General features: G+C 53.7%; 1 pseudogene; it reads left to right on the forward strand.

Moving 5' to 3' along the window:
• The first annotated feature begins 1,708 nt into the window (after window positions 1-1,708).
• LOC123088061 (nucleotide pyrophosphatase/phosphodiesterase-like) lies at window positions 1,709-9,697 on the forward strand (annotated as a pseudogene).
• Window positions 9,698-14,855: the final 5,158 nt, after the last annotated feature.

Raw genomic sequence — 14,855 nt, forward strand, 5'->3', positions numbered from 1 at the left:
ACTTCTAAAGGAAGCAAAATTGTCCTTATTAGCTCTAACCTTGCCAGCCTCCCCATGTACATGATGGGGATGTACATCCTGCCCGAAGGTGTACATAGCTCCTTTGACAAGGAGCTGGCTAGGTTCTTCTGGCAGGCAGGGGATTGTCGGCCTAAGTACCACATGGTGAAATGGGCTGACATCTGCTTGCTGAAGGACCGAGGGGGGTTGGGCATCCCTGCGTCTCGCCATATGCACGTTGCGCTCATGCTGCGTTGGGTGTGGTGGATCTTGCGGGGAGATGGAGGCTTGTGGTTGCACCTGATTGAGTCCAAGTACTTGCAGGGCCAGCCCCTCTTGGCTTGCGCGCACTCGGCTGGATCCCAGTTTTGAAAATCGATTCAGGACATCAAAGATGAGATTACGCTGGGCTTACGGTTCTCGGTTGGCAATGGGTCTGGGACCCAGTTCTGGTTGGACCCCTGGCTTGATAGCGAGCCTCTCCGCATGCGGCTTCCGAGGCTCTTTGCGATTTGTGACAACCCGCCTGTTCTTGTATCTGCGGCTGCTTTGGATGAGGGATGGAATATTGCGTTTCGCCGCTAATTCGGACCAGCCGAGGTACAAGAATGGACAGAATTGAGGGAAGTAGTCCCTCTTCCTATGTCCCAGGATCCTGACTTTGTTTCTTGGAGCCTCTCTCCTTGGGGAGAATTCTCCATTAGCTCGGCTTATCAGGCGCTATGCCGGTTGCCGGTTCTCCAGTGGTTATCCCCATTGTGGAAGGCGCATATGCCCCTGAAGATCAAGATTTTCGTTTGGCAACTTCTCAGAGATCGTTTACCTTCGGGGACCGAGGTGCTAAAACGCCATGGCCCGGGCAATGGCCTTTGCCCTCTCTGCCACGACCCGGAAACGGGAACGCACATTTTGTTCTCATGTGTAACAGCGCAGGCACTTTGATGCTTTGTTCATGAGGCTCTGGGACCAGAGTGGGAGGCCCATGACCTTGCAGAGTTTCTGCAGGTAAGGGCCACTCAGGTTGGCCGTAAGTGCCGACTGTTCTGGCTCATCTTCGCGGCTACGATGTGGACCCTTTGGACTACTCGCAATAAGGTGGTGATTGAGCGGGTGTTCCCGCGGCGTGCGTCTGACTCGTTCTTCAAATTTCTTACATTCTTGCAGCACTGACATCCGCTCACAAGGCCGAGGGATCGTGACCGGCTTCAGCTATATCTGGACGCTCTGGTGTCTTCCGCGCGCCGGCTATCCGACCGTTCGCCTGTTTCGTAGCTTGCCCCTGGAGGCCTTTTATGTTTCTTCTTCTTTCATTGACCGTATTTGTGCTGCTGCCCCAGAATTCTTCATTTATAACTCTGGATGGGACTCAGGTGTATGGTCATTTGTTTATCTATAAAGCGGGGCGAAAGTCTGTTTCAAGAGAAAGAGTAGAGTTTGCTGCGTGGGCCTTCATCGGACGACACAAACCCAGGCCGATATCACTGACCCGGGACGGTTGGCCCTAACAATTAACGTGCGTGGCAGGAGATGCATGAGCGCTGTAAGTGCGCGTGCTCCACGAGAGGCTACCACCATTAATAACGCGTGCTACCACCACCTACCATCCAGCAGTGACCAATTTCCAACATAATGTTACTGCCGCTCCGCTACATGTATATATATATAGGCCGGCCGGCCACCATGCATGGAATCTCACCACCATGGAGCACGCACGGTGGCAGCCTAGCTAGCTTGGAGTGACAGCTGAAGCAGAAGCATGGGGATGGGGATGGCGCACGTCGTCGTCCTGGCGGCGGCGCTGGCCATGGCGGCGACGGCGAGCTCTTCGCCGGAGGAGGAGGGGGTCCAGCCGCTGTCCAAGATCGCCATCCACAAGGCCACCATTGAGCTGGACAGCTCCGCGTACGTGCGCGCGACGTCGCTGCTCTGCGAAGGCGATCAGGTATTAGTAGTAGGGAAAGTACAAACAAAAATACAAATTCTGCTCAAACAGTGCACATAAGTTTGAGCACAATTATTTATTTATTTTGTACGTACAGAGCTCGAGAGATATATATGGTGTAGAAAACATTTGGTCATAATCGATCGAATCCACAGAGTTTCAGAAAAACTAAGCAACCAACTCAAAAATTTGACAGGAAGGCGACACTGCATGGGTCACCATGGAATACAGCCACAGTAACCCCTCCGCTGATGACTGGGTCGCCGTCTTCTCCCCCGCCGATTTCATGTAACTGAGATTATTCCCCCTCTGCTTGACATTCCAAATCCGCAATAGATTCAGCCTTTTCCACCCATGGTGGATCCTCTCTGGCATCGACCATCGTGGATGTCTGATATCTCTTGTGCGTGTGCAGACAGGGCTCATGCCCTAACCCGAGGAGGTACCCCACCGAGCCGCTGCTCTGCACGGCGCCTATCAAGGTCCGTTGATTAATTACCAAACCAAGAAATTTTCTTGAGATTTCATCACCTCACCATGGTTGAGCTGAATCGATCGGTTTGTGTGTGTGTGAGTGGGTGCAGTATCAGTACGCCAACTTCTAGGCGAACTACCTCTACTGGGGCAAGGGCAGCATCAAGTTCCAGGTCATCAACCAGCGCTCCGACTTCTCCTTCGCCCTCTTCAGCGGCGGCCTCGAAAACGTACCTAACCACTACACTTCTTCTAGGCTCCAGCCACCCTGCTGCCACAATCTCAACTGCTCGACGTGAACGCCTGATCTGTTGTGCACTTGAACTTTCTTTGCAGCCCAAGTTGTTAAGCATGTCCAAGCTGTCGCCGTTCAAGAACCCAAAGGCGCCGGTGTTCCCGCGCCTGGCACAGGGCAAGACCCACGACGAGATGGCTGTGACGTGGACCAGCGGCTACGACCTCGGCGAGGCCTACCCGTTCGTGGAGTGGGGCATGGTGGCTCCCGGCGGCGGGGTCGGGAGCCCCACCCGCACTCCTGCCGGGACCCTAACCTTCAACCGCGGCAGCATGTGCGGTACGTACAGACCGTTGGTGGCGTGGAGTGGAGTGCCCGTCAACTGATTTGTGATGTTTTATATCTATGCATACCGTACGTCGGCGGTGTAGAATGCCCGTCGATTGATGTTTTCTTGTTTTGTTTTATCCAGGCGAGCCGGCGCGGTCGATTGGGTGGAGAGACCCCGGGTTTATCCACACGGCGTTCATGAGGGGCCTGTGGCCCAACAAAGAGTACTCGTACAAGATTGGGCATGAGCTCTCCGACGGGACGGTGGTGTGGGGCAAGCCCTACACTTTCCGTGCACCGCCGACCCCCGGGCAGAGCTCGCTGCAGCGCATTATCATCTTCGGTGATATGGGAAAGGTAAAAAAGAATGGAAAATCGAGCAAAGGGGGCACACGGCTGACGGCTCACATTTTCATTAAGAAAATGGAGTCTTGAACACAGAGTATCAAACCATTACAAAAGCCCCTGGCCTGAAACCAATGCAAACACGCGTCAGGGGAGCTATAAAACCTACACCCTAGACATCAAAACCACATCCAAGGGGGATGCAACATAACATTTTAGCAAAAACAAGCCAAACTAGCATCTATATCAGACAAAACTAGCTCACACTCTCGACATCAAAGGCTCAATAGGCATCATTGGCACAATCTTCGAACGTTAGGTACCCAACCATGTGCCCTTCCGAAGATATCATACGCCACCTAAGAGAGCCTTCCAGCTACTTCGCTAAGCATACTTTGCATTCCCTTTTTCATAGTATAGGCTAAGCATACTTTGCATTCCCTTTTTCATAGTATAGTCCCCCCCCCCCCCAGCGTCGTCTCTGAGGCGACTCGGGCGGGCAACCCGCCACGCCGCCACAGCCCCCTTCTCCAACCACCGCCCCTCGCCGCCGCCGGCAAAACAACGCTGGGCAAAGCCCGGCGAAGGCTGGCGGCGGCGGGATCCGTTCCGCGCGCGCGTTTTCTTGTCCCTGCTGCCCCCTCTCCCCATCTGCATCGGGGGCGGCCAGATCTGGTCCCTGCATCCTCTGGCCCGCTTCCCCGGCGTCGGCCGGCGTCTCCTTCCTGTTCCGGACGGCGCGTCGTGGCTGCGGGCTTCCGGCGCCCTCGGAGTGGCTCCGTGTCTGGGCCTCGTGGCTGCTTCGGTGGCGTCTCCTCCCGCCATGGCCTGCTGGTTGGATGGTGCGGCCCAGCCCCCCGCTCTGCGCCTTGCGCCGGCCTCCGCCGCTCCCATCCTCACCGCTCGCCGCCGTTATCCTTCGTCGGCCGGACGCTCCGCTTCACGCCTTCCCACAAATCCAAAACTGTCGCGTCTTCCGCATCCGCCGCCGCCTGTTCTGCCGTCACTGTGCTCCTCCGCGCTTGCCAAAACGAGGGTGGCGTCGTGGCTCCTGCGCTTGGGAGCCCTCCACCTCCCAGATCCCCCGGTGGGTGTCGCTGCTCGTGGCTTTACCCGCAGGGGCTCTGCACCAGTGGTCCCCGCTGGTTGCTCGGCGTTAAGGGTGCCTGCCGGCGTCGCTGCCGGTTGGATTCACCTGGATCTGGGGCCGTCCAATCCCAGCGCTGCCCGGCGCTATTGGCGGCTGCTCTGCCTCTCTTCGGGGGGAGGATGTGATCGGGGGTTTGGGAGAAATCCATGGTCGGCCAGCTGCTGCTGGTCGGGACAGCGGCGACGCTTCCCGTCGTTTCCATCTTGATGGCGCTGTCTTCATCCCCCGGTCTTGTGATGTTTAGGGTGTGCTCTGTGGAGTTCTATGCTTGGTGTTGCCCTTCGACTACGCCGGTGGCACACAGGCGCCGTGGCGTCGTCTCGGCCTGGCGTGACCGTTCGAATGTACCCCATGACACAGGTGGTGTCGCGGCGTTGTGCAGTCTTGGTTGTCCGGGCTTTTCGATTGCGTCGACAGTGTAGTGTCATGGCTTAGTCTCGGCTCGCCGCTGCAGTTCGAGCACTCGTGGTGCCCCCCTGTTGTGATGTTTTGGTGTGCTTCGCGGAGTTCTATGCTTGGTGATGCCCTTCGGCTACACCGGTGGCACATAGGTGCCGTGGCATTGTCTTGGCCCGGCGTAACCGTTCGAATGTACCCCACGACACAGGTGGTGCCGCGGCGTTGTGCAGTCTTGGTTGCCCCGGTGCTTTTCGATTGCGTCGATGGGGCAGTGTCATGGTTTAGTCTCGGCTCGCCGCTGCAGTACGAGCGCCGGTGGTGCCCCTTGTTGTACTGTGTCCCCCCACGCCATGTGTTGTTGGTGTGTTGTTTTGCTTTATTTCTCCTCTCTGTGCCTCCTGTATTTCTGGTTCACTTGAGCCCTATCTTGTATTAGGCTGCAAAGCCTATAGGCAACAAATGAATACAATTCAGGTGGGGAGGATTTCTTCCCCCCCCCCCCCCCCGGTGACATTCAAAAAAAATAGTATAGTCCCCGAGTCCAGCAATGCACACAAATTAAAAAGTTACATTAGTAGGTTCAACAGGAAGCACACGTTGAAACCAGATTTATTCCTTGTTTTTCAAATAGTTCATAACAAAGCAATGAAGCCAATAAATAGAACGGCTCTATCATTTCCGGTACATGCTACACAAATCAAAGAAAGATGTGGGCGTTTTGGGGTTACCTAATGCCCCCACAAATCACAATCCCCCAAAACCTAGCAAAAGAGCTAGACAAAAGTTTATCAATACTATCTTCGGCATCACAAAACTCACAGTTTTTTGGCTGTGTCCACCCCCTTTTACTAAGATTATCCTTGGTTAGGATCCTTACTTTGATCACTAGGCATACTAACGCTTTCACTTTCAGATACATCTTCATCCTCCAAAGCAATCTAAATATAGGAATACGTTATTTCTAGCAATAATATATTGGTATAGATATTTAATTGAGATGAGTCACCTAACTTTGTCGGTTCCTCAGTCAAGGTGACCTGACTACACAAATCTAGCTAGTAAATTTTATTCCACATAGTAAGGGTTTCCCCATAAAAACATATCTAATGTTATGCAATTAAAATCTTGGTGATAGACCTTAGCAACAATAATGTTCTGGCAGAGGGAATAGTTGACAGAGAGGCTTGTTACTCAGCCAAGCATCCACCAAAAATCTAGTTTTACAACCATTCCCCACAACCCTTAGGGCATCTCCAGCCGCGCCCCCAGGAAGGCCTTCCCAGGCGTTTTTTTCGTGCCGGCGCCGAAAAAACGGCCCAGTCGCGCCCCCAGGAGCCCGATTTTCGCCGGCTTGGGCCGAAAACAGCGTCGGCGGACCCAGCCCGAACCCGGCGCGCTGGGGGGCGCCCGGGGGCGCCGGGCGAACTGTTTTGGCGCGAAAAAGCCGCGGGCCCGCCGCGTCAGCGACACGGCTCTCTTCTCGGCCCTTCGTCGTCCTCATAGCCTCGTTTCCCGGGGCGAATCAATGCCAAAGCGGCCGCGCTGCCACGCCGGTCAGCCTGCACCATTGATGCCTCACGGGCGGCGCAGTGAAGACCGGACGACGCGCGTCCCTCGCCCTCCCTCGCCCGCCACGCGTACACACGGTGACATGCGCGCCTTGGCCTATATATGAAGCGCCCCGGCGCACTCGGCGACTCACACTCCCCCGCCGCCGTCGTTCCTCCCTCTCCTCTCCTCTCTTTCGCCGTCCCCAGTTCACACCCATGGCCGAGCGCTTTCCAGGCGACGGCGCGGCGGCGAACGGCTTCGGCCGCCGCCATCTTCATGAAGACGAGGCTCGCCTCCTTTACGAGGCCGAGTACCCGGTTCCGCCGGACATGCGGGTGCCCGGGGCGTGGAGGATCAGCACGGGCGGCGTGCCGGTGCCCCCGGTACCGACCGGCGCGGCGCGGCGTGCGGAGATCGCACGCATCCTCTCGAACCTGCCGCGTGCGGCGAGGGAGGGGCCACGGTACGCCCCTGACAGCCCGCTCTAGGAACCTTACTTCCGCCGCCGTCAGGCCGAGCAGCTCGAGGCCACCAACGGCGTCGTGGCCTCCGGCAGGCTCAACGCTGCCGGCCGGCATCTGTGGTGGGGCGTGCCCGGGCGCACGTTGGAGGCCGTCCTCGAGTACATCGAGGGCGGCAACACGCCGCGCCTCGAGTACCCCACTCCCCCTTCCTTCTCACGCCGCCGGGGAAGCTCCTGGACCCCGAGGCGCATGGAGACCGGGGGGTCCTCCTCCTCGTCCGGCGGCTCGCCCTGCCTTCGCCCCGTCAAGCCGGAGCCCCAAGACACGCCGGTCAGCGCGCGCACCCGCAGCTCTGGAGGAGATCGCCGCCCGCAAGCGTGGGCGCGAGGACGAGCACGGCATCGTGGTCCTCGACAGCGACGACGACGACGACGCCCCCGGACCGTCCAACCCGCCGCGCCAACCGGGGGAGGGATGCAGCAGGGACGGCGGAGGCGGCGACGACGACGACGACGATGATGACGACGACGGCGGTGACTACACGCGGTTCTACCGCCTCCTCGGCATGTAGAACCGCGTGGGCGGGCGGCGAGGGAGACGGCGGGGGTAGCCCGCGGTAGTTTTTTTCTTTTTTGTAAAATATGTTTAAGTTTGAACGAACTCGCCGATGTTTGCGTTAAATTTGAGTCGTTTTTGCGCCGTGTTTGACTTTTTTGACTAACCGTGGGCGCCACGACTGGGGGGGGGGGTCACGCCCCCAGTGAGCGGTTTAGCGCCGGTGCGCCCCCAGGGGGCGATTTTTTGCCCCTCCTGCGGGGCCAACGGCTGGAGATGCCCTTAGACAACAAGGACAAGAAATACCTTTAACACTCTTAAACCAGTCCGGAAGTGTGAATTGCCAGAAGATGCCTCACACCGAGTCAAAGTTTTCCTATTTAGATATTTTACTATGATCATCTCCTGCCAATCCCCTTCTCCATTCTCGAATATCCAAAGCCACTTACATAAAAGACTAATATTCTTAATTTCAGGATTATTAACTCCCAAACCGCCTTGATTTCTGCGCTGACAAACATCCAACCAATTAACAAGTCTTGTTTTCTCACCCCCATCCTTCTCTTGCCAAACCATACGAGCATGATAGATATCAAGCCTCTTACCTACACCTTTAGGCATGTGAAAAAGGACAGTAAGTAGCTATTAATATTACTTAAACATGTCTCAACAAGAATTAAACGTGCCCTATGGAGAGCAAGCTTCCTTGCCATGCAGCTTCCCTCTTTTCAGCTTTGTCCTCAGTTGGCTGCCAATCAGCATTGCAAAGCTTCTTGAAGTGTAAAGGAATCTCTAAATATCTGAAAGGAAAACACCCACTACACAAGTAAAATCTGAGCATAATCATTTTTGTTTCATCAAAGCATCGCCAAAACAGTGGACCTCACTCTTAAGAAGTTTATTTTTTTTAGTCTTGTCAAATGCTTAGAAACACATAACATAAATCTCTCTCTCTCTCTCTCTCTCTGTGTGTGTGTGTGTCTGTGTGTGTGTAAATGAAAACAAGTGTGCTACATGGTTTGCTGCTTTCATTTTCAGGCGGAGAGGGACGGATCAAATGAGTACGCCAACTACCAGCCAGGGTCACTCAACACGACGGACACGCTGATTGAAGATCTGGACAACTATGACATGGTCTTCCACATCGGCGACTTGCCCTACGCTAACGGGTACATCTCGCAGTGGGACCAGTTCACCGCGCAGGTCGCCCCCATCAGTGCCAAGAAGCCCTACATGATTGCAAGCGGCAACCACGAGAGGGACTGGCCCAACACTGGTGGATTCTTCGACGTCAAGTCCTCTGGTGGCGAGTGCGGTGTGCTGGCCGAGACCATGTACTACTACCCAGCAGAAAACAGAGCAAACTTCTGGTACGCACATTTTACAATCCCTACGAAAGTCGATCTCATGCAAAGTTCATACTAGGAAATGATGAAATGGTTGATCATGAATAATCTCAAGGTACAAGGTAGACTACGGCATGTTCCGGTTCTGCGTGGCGGACTCAGAGCATGACTGGAGGGAGGGGACGCCACAATACAAGTTCATCGAGGAGTGCCTCTCCACGGTGGACCGAAAGCACCAGCCGTGGCTCATCTTCACAGCGCACCGGGTGCTGGGATACTCCTCCGACACGAAGTATGCCGCCCAGGGCTCCTTCGATGAGCCTGAGGGTCGGGAGAGTCTGCAGAAGCTGTGGCAGCGGTACCGCGTCGACCTGGCCATCTTCGGCCACGTCCACAACTACGAGCGCACATGCCCCCTCTACCAGAACCAGTGCACGACCAGCGAGCAGAGCCACTACTCGGGCACCATAAATGGGACCATCTTCGTCGTGGCGGGTGGCGGCGGTAGCCACCTCTCGAGCTACACCACCGCCATCCCCAAGTGGAGCGTGTTCAGGGACCGGGACTACGGCTTCACCAAGCTCACGGCCTTCAACCACTCCTCGCTTCTCTTCGAGTACAAGAGGAGCAGTGACGGCAAGGTCTACGACAACTTCACCATCCACAGGGACTACCGCGACGTGCTCGGCTGCATGCACGACAGTTGCTTCCCCACCACACTCGCTACCTGAACGACGAGTGTCATGGAACGAGCCAGCCAACCAGCGGCTAATAAAGGGAGTTGGTCCTGTTTTTTCGAAAGAGTGTTACCCAAGACTCCCGTATTTCTATGATCTCTGTTATTCGTTGTGTTGTAGGTTTTCTGTGTTGTTGTTGCTGTTGTTGTTGTTGTTGTTGTTGTTGTTGTTGTTGTTGTTGTTGTTGTTGAAGAGTGTGGTGGTTTTTTGTTACTGTTGTTGTCGAACTGCACTGTGAGAAGCTGGTGTTCCAAGTGATTATGCTGCTTCAATAAAAAGCTGGGTTGTCATGTGTGATAGCATATCCTCTAGAAATATACGCAGAATTTGCTTCTTCTTTTTTTGAGCTGTGCTTATTTTCTTTCTTTTTTGTATCAAAGGCTCAAGGAGCGCACCATGGATTTCAGGTCGAAGATGCATGGGCGGCAGTGGCATAGCCAGGTTGCGAACACGCCCCGGGCCAACGGCTTAGCTACAACATTAAACAGTGCCAAGTAGTGTTCATCTAGCTACAGTCAACGAATGATCAAACTATCACGCCCCAGGCCACGGCCCCTGACGGGCGGGGCGGCGGCATTTGCAAAGACGGCAGGGGGCTATGAAACTCACGGAAGGCCTGAAGGTCGGAGGAGCTGCAACCACGGCTGACATATCCGGGAAAGATAGACACGATCACACGAACAAATGCAATCGCAAGCCGATAAGCAGGAAGGAGCACAGCAGGACGAATTGATATGCTGCGCAGAGAAGTTATAAAGAAGGATTTTGATACAAATCAAGCGTCAGATTCTTAAACATGGCAAATCCAACTTTTTTATGACGAATTTAGCAGTCGGGAAAATGACAATTTCTTGTAGCAAGCATGGCCAATCCTTGTCATGTTCAATATTTTGCCAGGATTTGCCACGCTTATTAAAAGAAACTAACACCCTCGCGGGAACTAAATTTGACATAAAAATGTTTGATTTGCCATTTATTTATTTAAGGACAGTATAACCGCACCCAAACCGAGCTCTCTCACGTCATTAGGATTTGTGGCCGTCCGTTTTGTTGATATAATCACTCCTGGCCGTCAGATCTGCTTGATGTAGCATAATGCAGCGTCGCGGCCCAATTCTTGCAGCGTCCTGGCCCATCTGTCCTAAGGGCTGCTACTCTCAAAGAAAAAACCGAGGCCTCTGGTTAATTGGTGTTGGCAATAAGCCATGCCTGTGGCAGCGGTGTCCGGTGCGTGCGGGCGCTCTAGGTCCGGCTCGTAAGGCAGCGGCTGTTAGCTAGAGTTATGGGTTGTTAGTGCATGGCAGTGCATGGCTCGGTTAGTTAGCTAGTGGAGCGCTTTTAGAAGTGGATGAGTACATGCAGTTATGATGCGTTTGGTTGAAGGTGTAGTATGAATGGGTTGGGACCGTTCAATTTTTTTGGGATTGAACCATTCAATTCATGTGTTTGGCTGAATATAAGTGGTGAGCTAATTATTTAGGACGGGACCATCAGTCATGCTCACATAGTCATGCATGCAAAGGGTGGCCATTTGATTCGACCGATTTGGTTGGGTGAAACGGTTCAGCATCTTCATGGCATATTCTCTTTTTTTGGCTCGAATCATTCATGTGCTTTATAACCAAACATGTCTATTTTCTGAACGATCCCAACCCATTCATGACCGCCCTTGCAACTAAACGCACCCAGTGGCCGTGTGGTGGTGGCCGGGTCTTGCGTGAGTGCGTGAGTGTGCTGGTGTGTGTGTTAACCCGGGTATAAATATCCCCCGTGTACTGTACTGCTTGTTGATGCATCGGTCTGAGACGTGATGTAGCCTGCGTGCTGAATATAAAGGAGGCGTTTGGACGCCGGGGCGTGCCGGGGCGTTTGTCGCCGGGGCGATGGTCGCCAGAAAAAGTGCTCCATCCATCAGAGAGAGAGAGAGAGAGCGGTTCCAACAATTGGTATCATGAGCTTGGTGTCTTGGGCGTGCTTGCCGTGTCGGAGGCGTGGCGGCGGTGGCGGCGTTCGCCGGCGGCTGCGCGGTGAAGCTCCGGGCCGTGTGTCGGTCTATGGAGGTGCGCGGCGCAGCGAGGAGACCGCGGTGGCCGCGGCGGACACGGCGTGCGCGACCGACATGGAGGCATCCGCTGAGGCGCGCGGCGAGCGCGTGGTGCCGGCGATGCGTGGCGAGTCCGTGGCTATGCGGTGTGATGTCGTGCGTGCGAAAAGCACGGTGGTCGCGAAGACGAGGAGGTCGTGGAGGACCTGCATGGTGGCGCAGAGGTCACGGCGGCTCGGTGCGACAACCGTGGAGGCGCATGGCACGGAGCCGCGGCGGCTCCGGCGGACCTGAGCGGTGGCGCGGCGTGGCGGCATGGAGGTGTTGCGCTGCGGTTGAGGCCGCGGCGGTGCAGGGCAATAAGACGCGGCGGCGAGCCGGACGCGACCGGTGCGTGTTATGGGTGCGCACTGGAAGCGTCGGGCGCATCGGGACCGCGCGTGCGCGTACGAGCGTGCGGTTGACGTTGGGAGGAGGCGTATGTCACCGTGGTGCTCGAGTCCGTGCTCGAGTTCGGCTACATCCTTCCGGCGTTTGTCGCTGGCGGCTACCATGGCGGACGCGGAGGCGGCACGCGGTGAGCGTCTGGTGCTGTCGGGCTCGTCGGGCGCGTCGGATGCGCGTGGGACGTGCGGGACGCACTGGTGCGGTCGGGCTCGTCGGGCTCGTCGAATGCGTGCGGGACGTGCGGGACGCCAGGCGTGTGTCGCCGGTGAAGATGGAGCTTGGCGTGTGTCGCCGGAGTCGTGACGGAGCACGGTGTGACCGACGTCAGTGCGACAGGTCGGATCCGCGGGCTAGATCACGGTCGTGGCGACATCGACGACAGGAGCTGCAACAACTTCGATGACGACGAGGTCATGGCTTAGGGGGTGAGGGTTGGCAATAAGCCATGCCTGTGGCAGCGGTGTCCGGTGCGTGCGGGCGCTCTAGGTCCGGCTCGTAAGGCAGCGGCTGTTAGCTAGAGTTATGGGTTGTTAGTGCATGGCAGTGCATGGCTCGGTTAGTTAGCTAGTGGAGCGCTTTTAGGAGTGGATGAGTGCATGCAGTTAGTGGCCGTGTGGTGGTGGCCGGGTCTTGCGTGAGTACGTGAGTGTGCTGGTGTGTGTGTTAACCTGGGTATAAATATCCCCCGTGTACTGCTTGTTGATGCATCGGTGTGAGACGTGATGTAGTCTGTGTGCTGAATATAAAGGAGGCGTTTAGACGCCGGGGCGTTGGTCGCCAGAAAAAGTGCTCCATCCATAAGAGAGAGAGAGAGCGGTTCCAACAATTGGGCCGCTTGAGCCAGCCCATTTAACCACTCTGATCTGTCTCGTTGTTCAAGTGCGGTCGATAGGATGCGGGGGAGTCGAACAGAGGAGGCGCTGAGGGAGCCCAGGCACGCGAGGGGATCGAGTGCACCTAGGCGAGCGAGGGAGCCGAGGCGCGCGAGTGGATCCAACGCCACGCGGTCCAGCTGATGCGCGCGAGGGGAGCCGACCCATCCGATAGGGGATCCAGCGGGTGCTCAGGATGCAGATGAATTAGCGGCCGACCGATCTAGCTGGCGCGGTCGATCCGCCTGCGACGTGGAAAGGGGGACGCGGGTGATGATGGTCGGCCCCTCATTTGCTGGAAACTGCTCACAATCAAACTTCAGTTTCTAACGCGGATATATTTGTTCAGAAATTCTTTTCGTCATAATTTGGTATGGCTATTGCTTAGATATTACAGTGCAGAATGTATGTGTATCATTCACACCATGGTATTGTTAATTATTGTTGCTGTCAATAGGGAGCAATAATCTCGAGGACTGAAGATGCATGAGGAAGCATTGACCCAGATAAGACCTCAACTAGAGTCATGTAAGGCGGCACGATCAACATCAATTCTGTTCATAAATTGGTATATGTTTATTTCTAATCAGTTTTTGGTGCTAAACTTCAGATTGGTTTTGGAAAAGGGTTCCTGCTGGTCGAAGATCAATGTTACGAAGTGGTACAAAATCAGTACAAAAGATTATTACTTCCATTAAGAATAGGCAAGTTGAAGAAGGGACAAATTATTTACTTAAGGTCATCCCCTTTTCATCCTCCAAATCAATGATTTTCTGTTCTTTAAATGATTTTGTCTCCTCTTGCATACTAGGTTCCATTACCAAATGAAATGACAAAATTGTCTGCAGTGGTGTCGAGGAAGCGGCGGGAGGAGTGCAGGTAGGGGTGGGCTAGGACAGTAGCGACTGATGTTTCGCCGGCTCAAAGCCATCTCCCGACGATGTTCTTCATAACTATAGGATCCACTCATTGCCACCCAGGCGTCACCTCTGCTGCAAACAATGATATGCATAATCACCTTTTTGGATATAGTCAATTTTCTGCATGATAATAATTGATTACTAAAAACATGGAATATTTGGTTGCATTTTCTGTATTTGTTTTTTGGTAGGAAAACCTTTTTTCTGGTAGATGTGCTCCATTCTGCACTTAACATCATATAAATGATTCTATCATTTTATCCCAATGATTAACCAACTGTTGAGGAGTTCAACATGGTTAGTTACGTAGTAGATTTTTCGAAAAATGTATCAGATGAATAGCTTTCAGAATATGAAACACAAATAATTGGCTCCTTTGTTTCATTAAGCTAGCTCCAACTATAGTGTTATGTCATCTCATGCCATGACATCCATTCTTTGTTAAATTAGATGATGTTATTTCGTTCACCAAAGTGCAGGGAGTCACCCCATCAACGTCATATGGGATAGGTACATTACGATTGCAACTTAGAATCAGTAAAACTATCACTGTCTTAGGTTGATGCATGGCCATGATCATTTGTTTGTACTTCAAATTACTACTTCCATTCTCTTCTTAATATTTACTTCTTGTGTATTTGAATTGTTTTAGGCCCGGGTTAGATTAAATATCTTGGTGCTGATGAGGTCGTTGCAGAAAGAAGAATGTCAATAGCTTTGCTAGCCTGCATTTCCCACCTTGGCCTCCTTCAAAACTTATGTATTTTTGCGGGGTCTTCAACACTTATGTTTACATGCCTAACACATCCATTTCATGTATCGTATAGTAAAACAGTTTGTTTCCAACAAGTATTTTTCTCATTTGAGAAGGTAAACATTCAGCAACTTTAATACTTTCTGCCTCCATATATCTGCATAGGTTCCATTCATCCTGTTGGGAAAACAGATGGTTGCGGCAACGTGCGCCATCAATACTATTCACTTAATTCTTTCTAAAGCCACTCCTTGCATATTGACACATCTAGAAATAAGTGACATCAACCA

Source organism: Triticum aestivum, chromosome 4A (genome assembly GCF_018294505.1).
Source record: "Triticum aestivum cultivar Chinese Spring chromosome 4A, IWGSC CS RefSeq v2.1, whole genome shotgun sequence".
Classification (NCBI taxonomy): Eukaryota; Viridiplantae; Streptophyta; class Magnoliopsida; order Poales; family Poaceae; genus Triticum; species Triticum aestivum.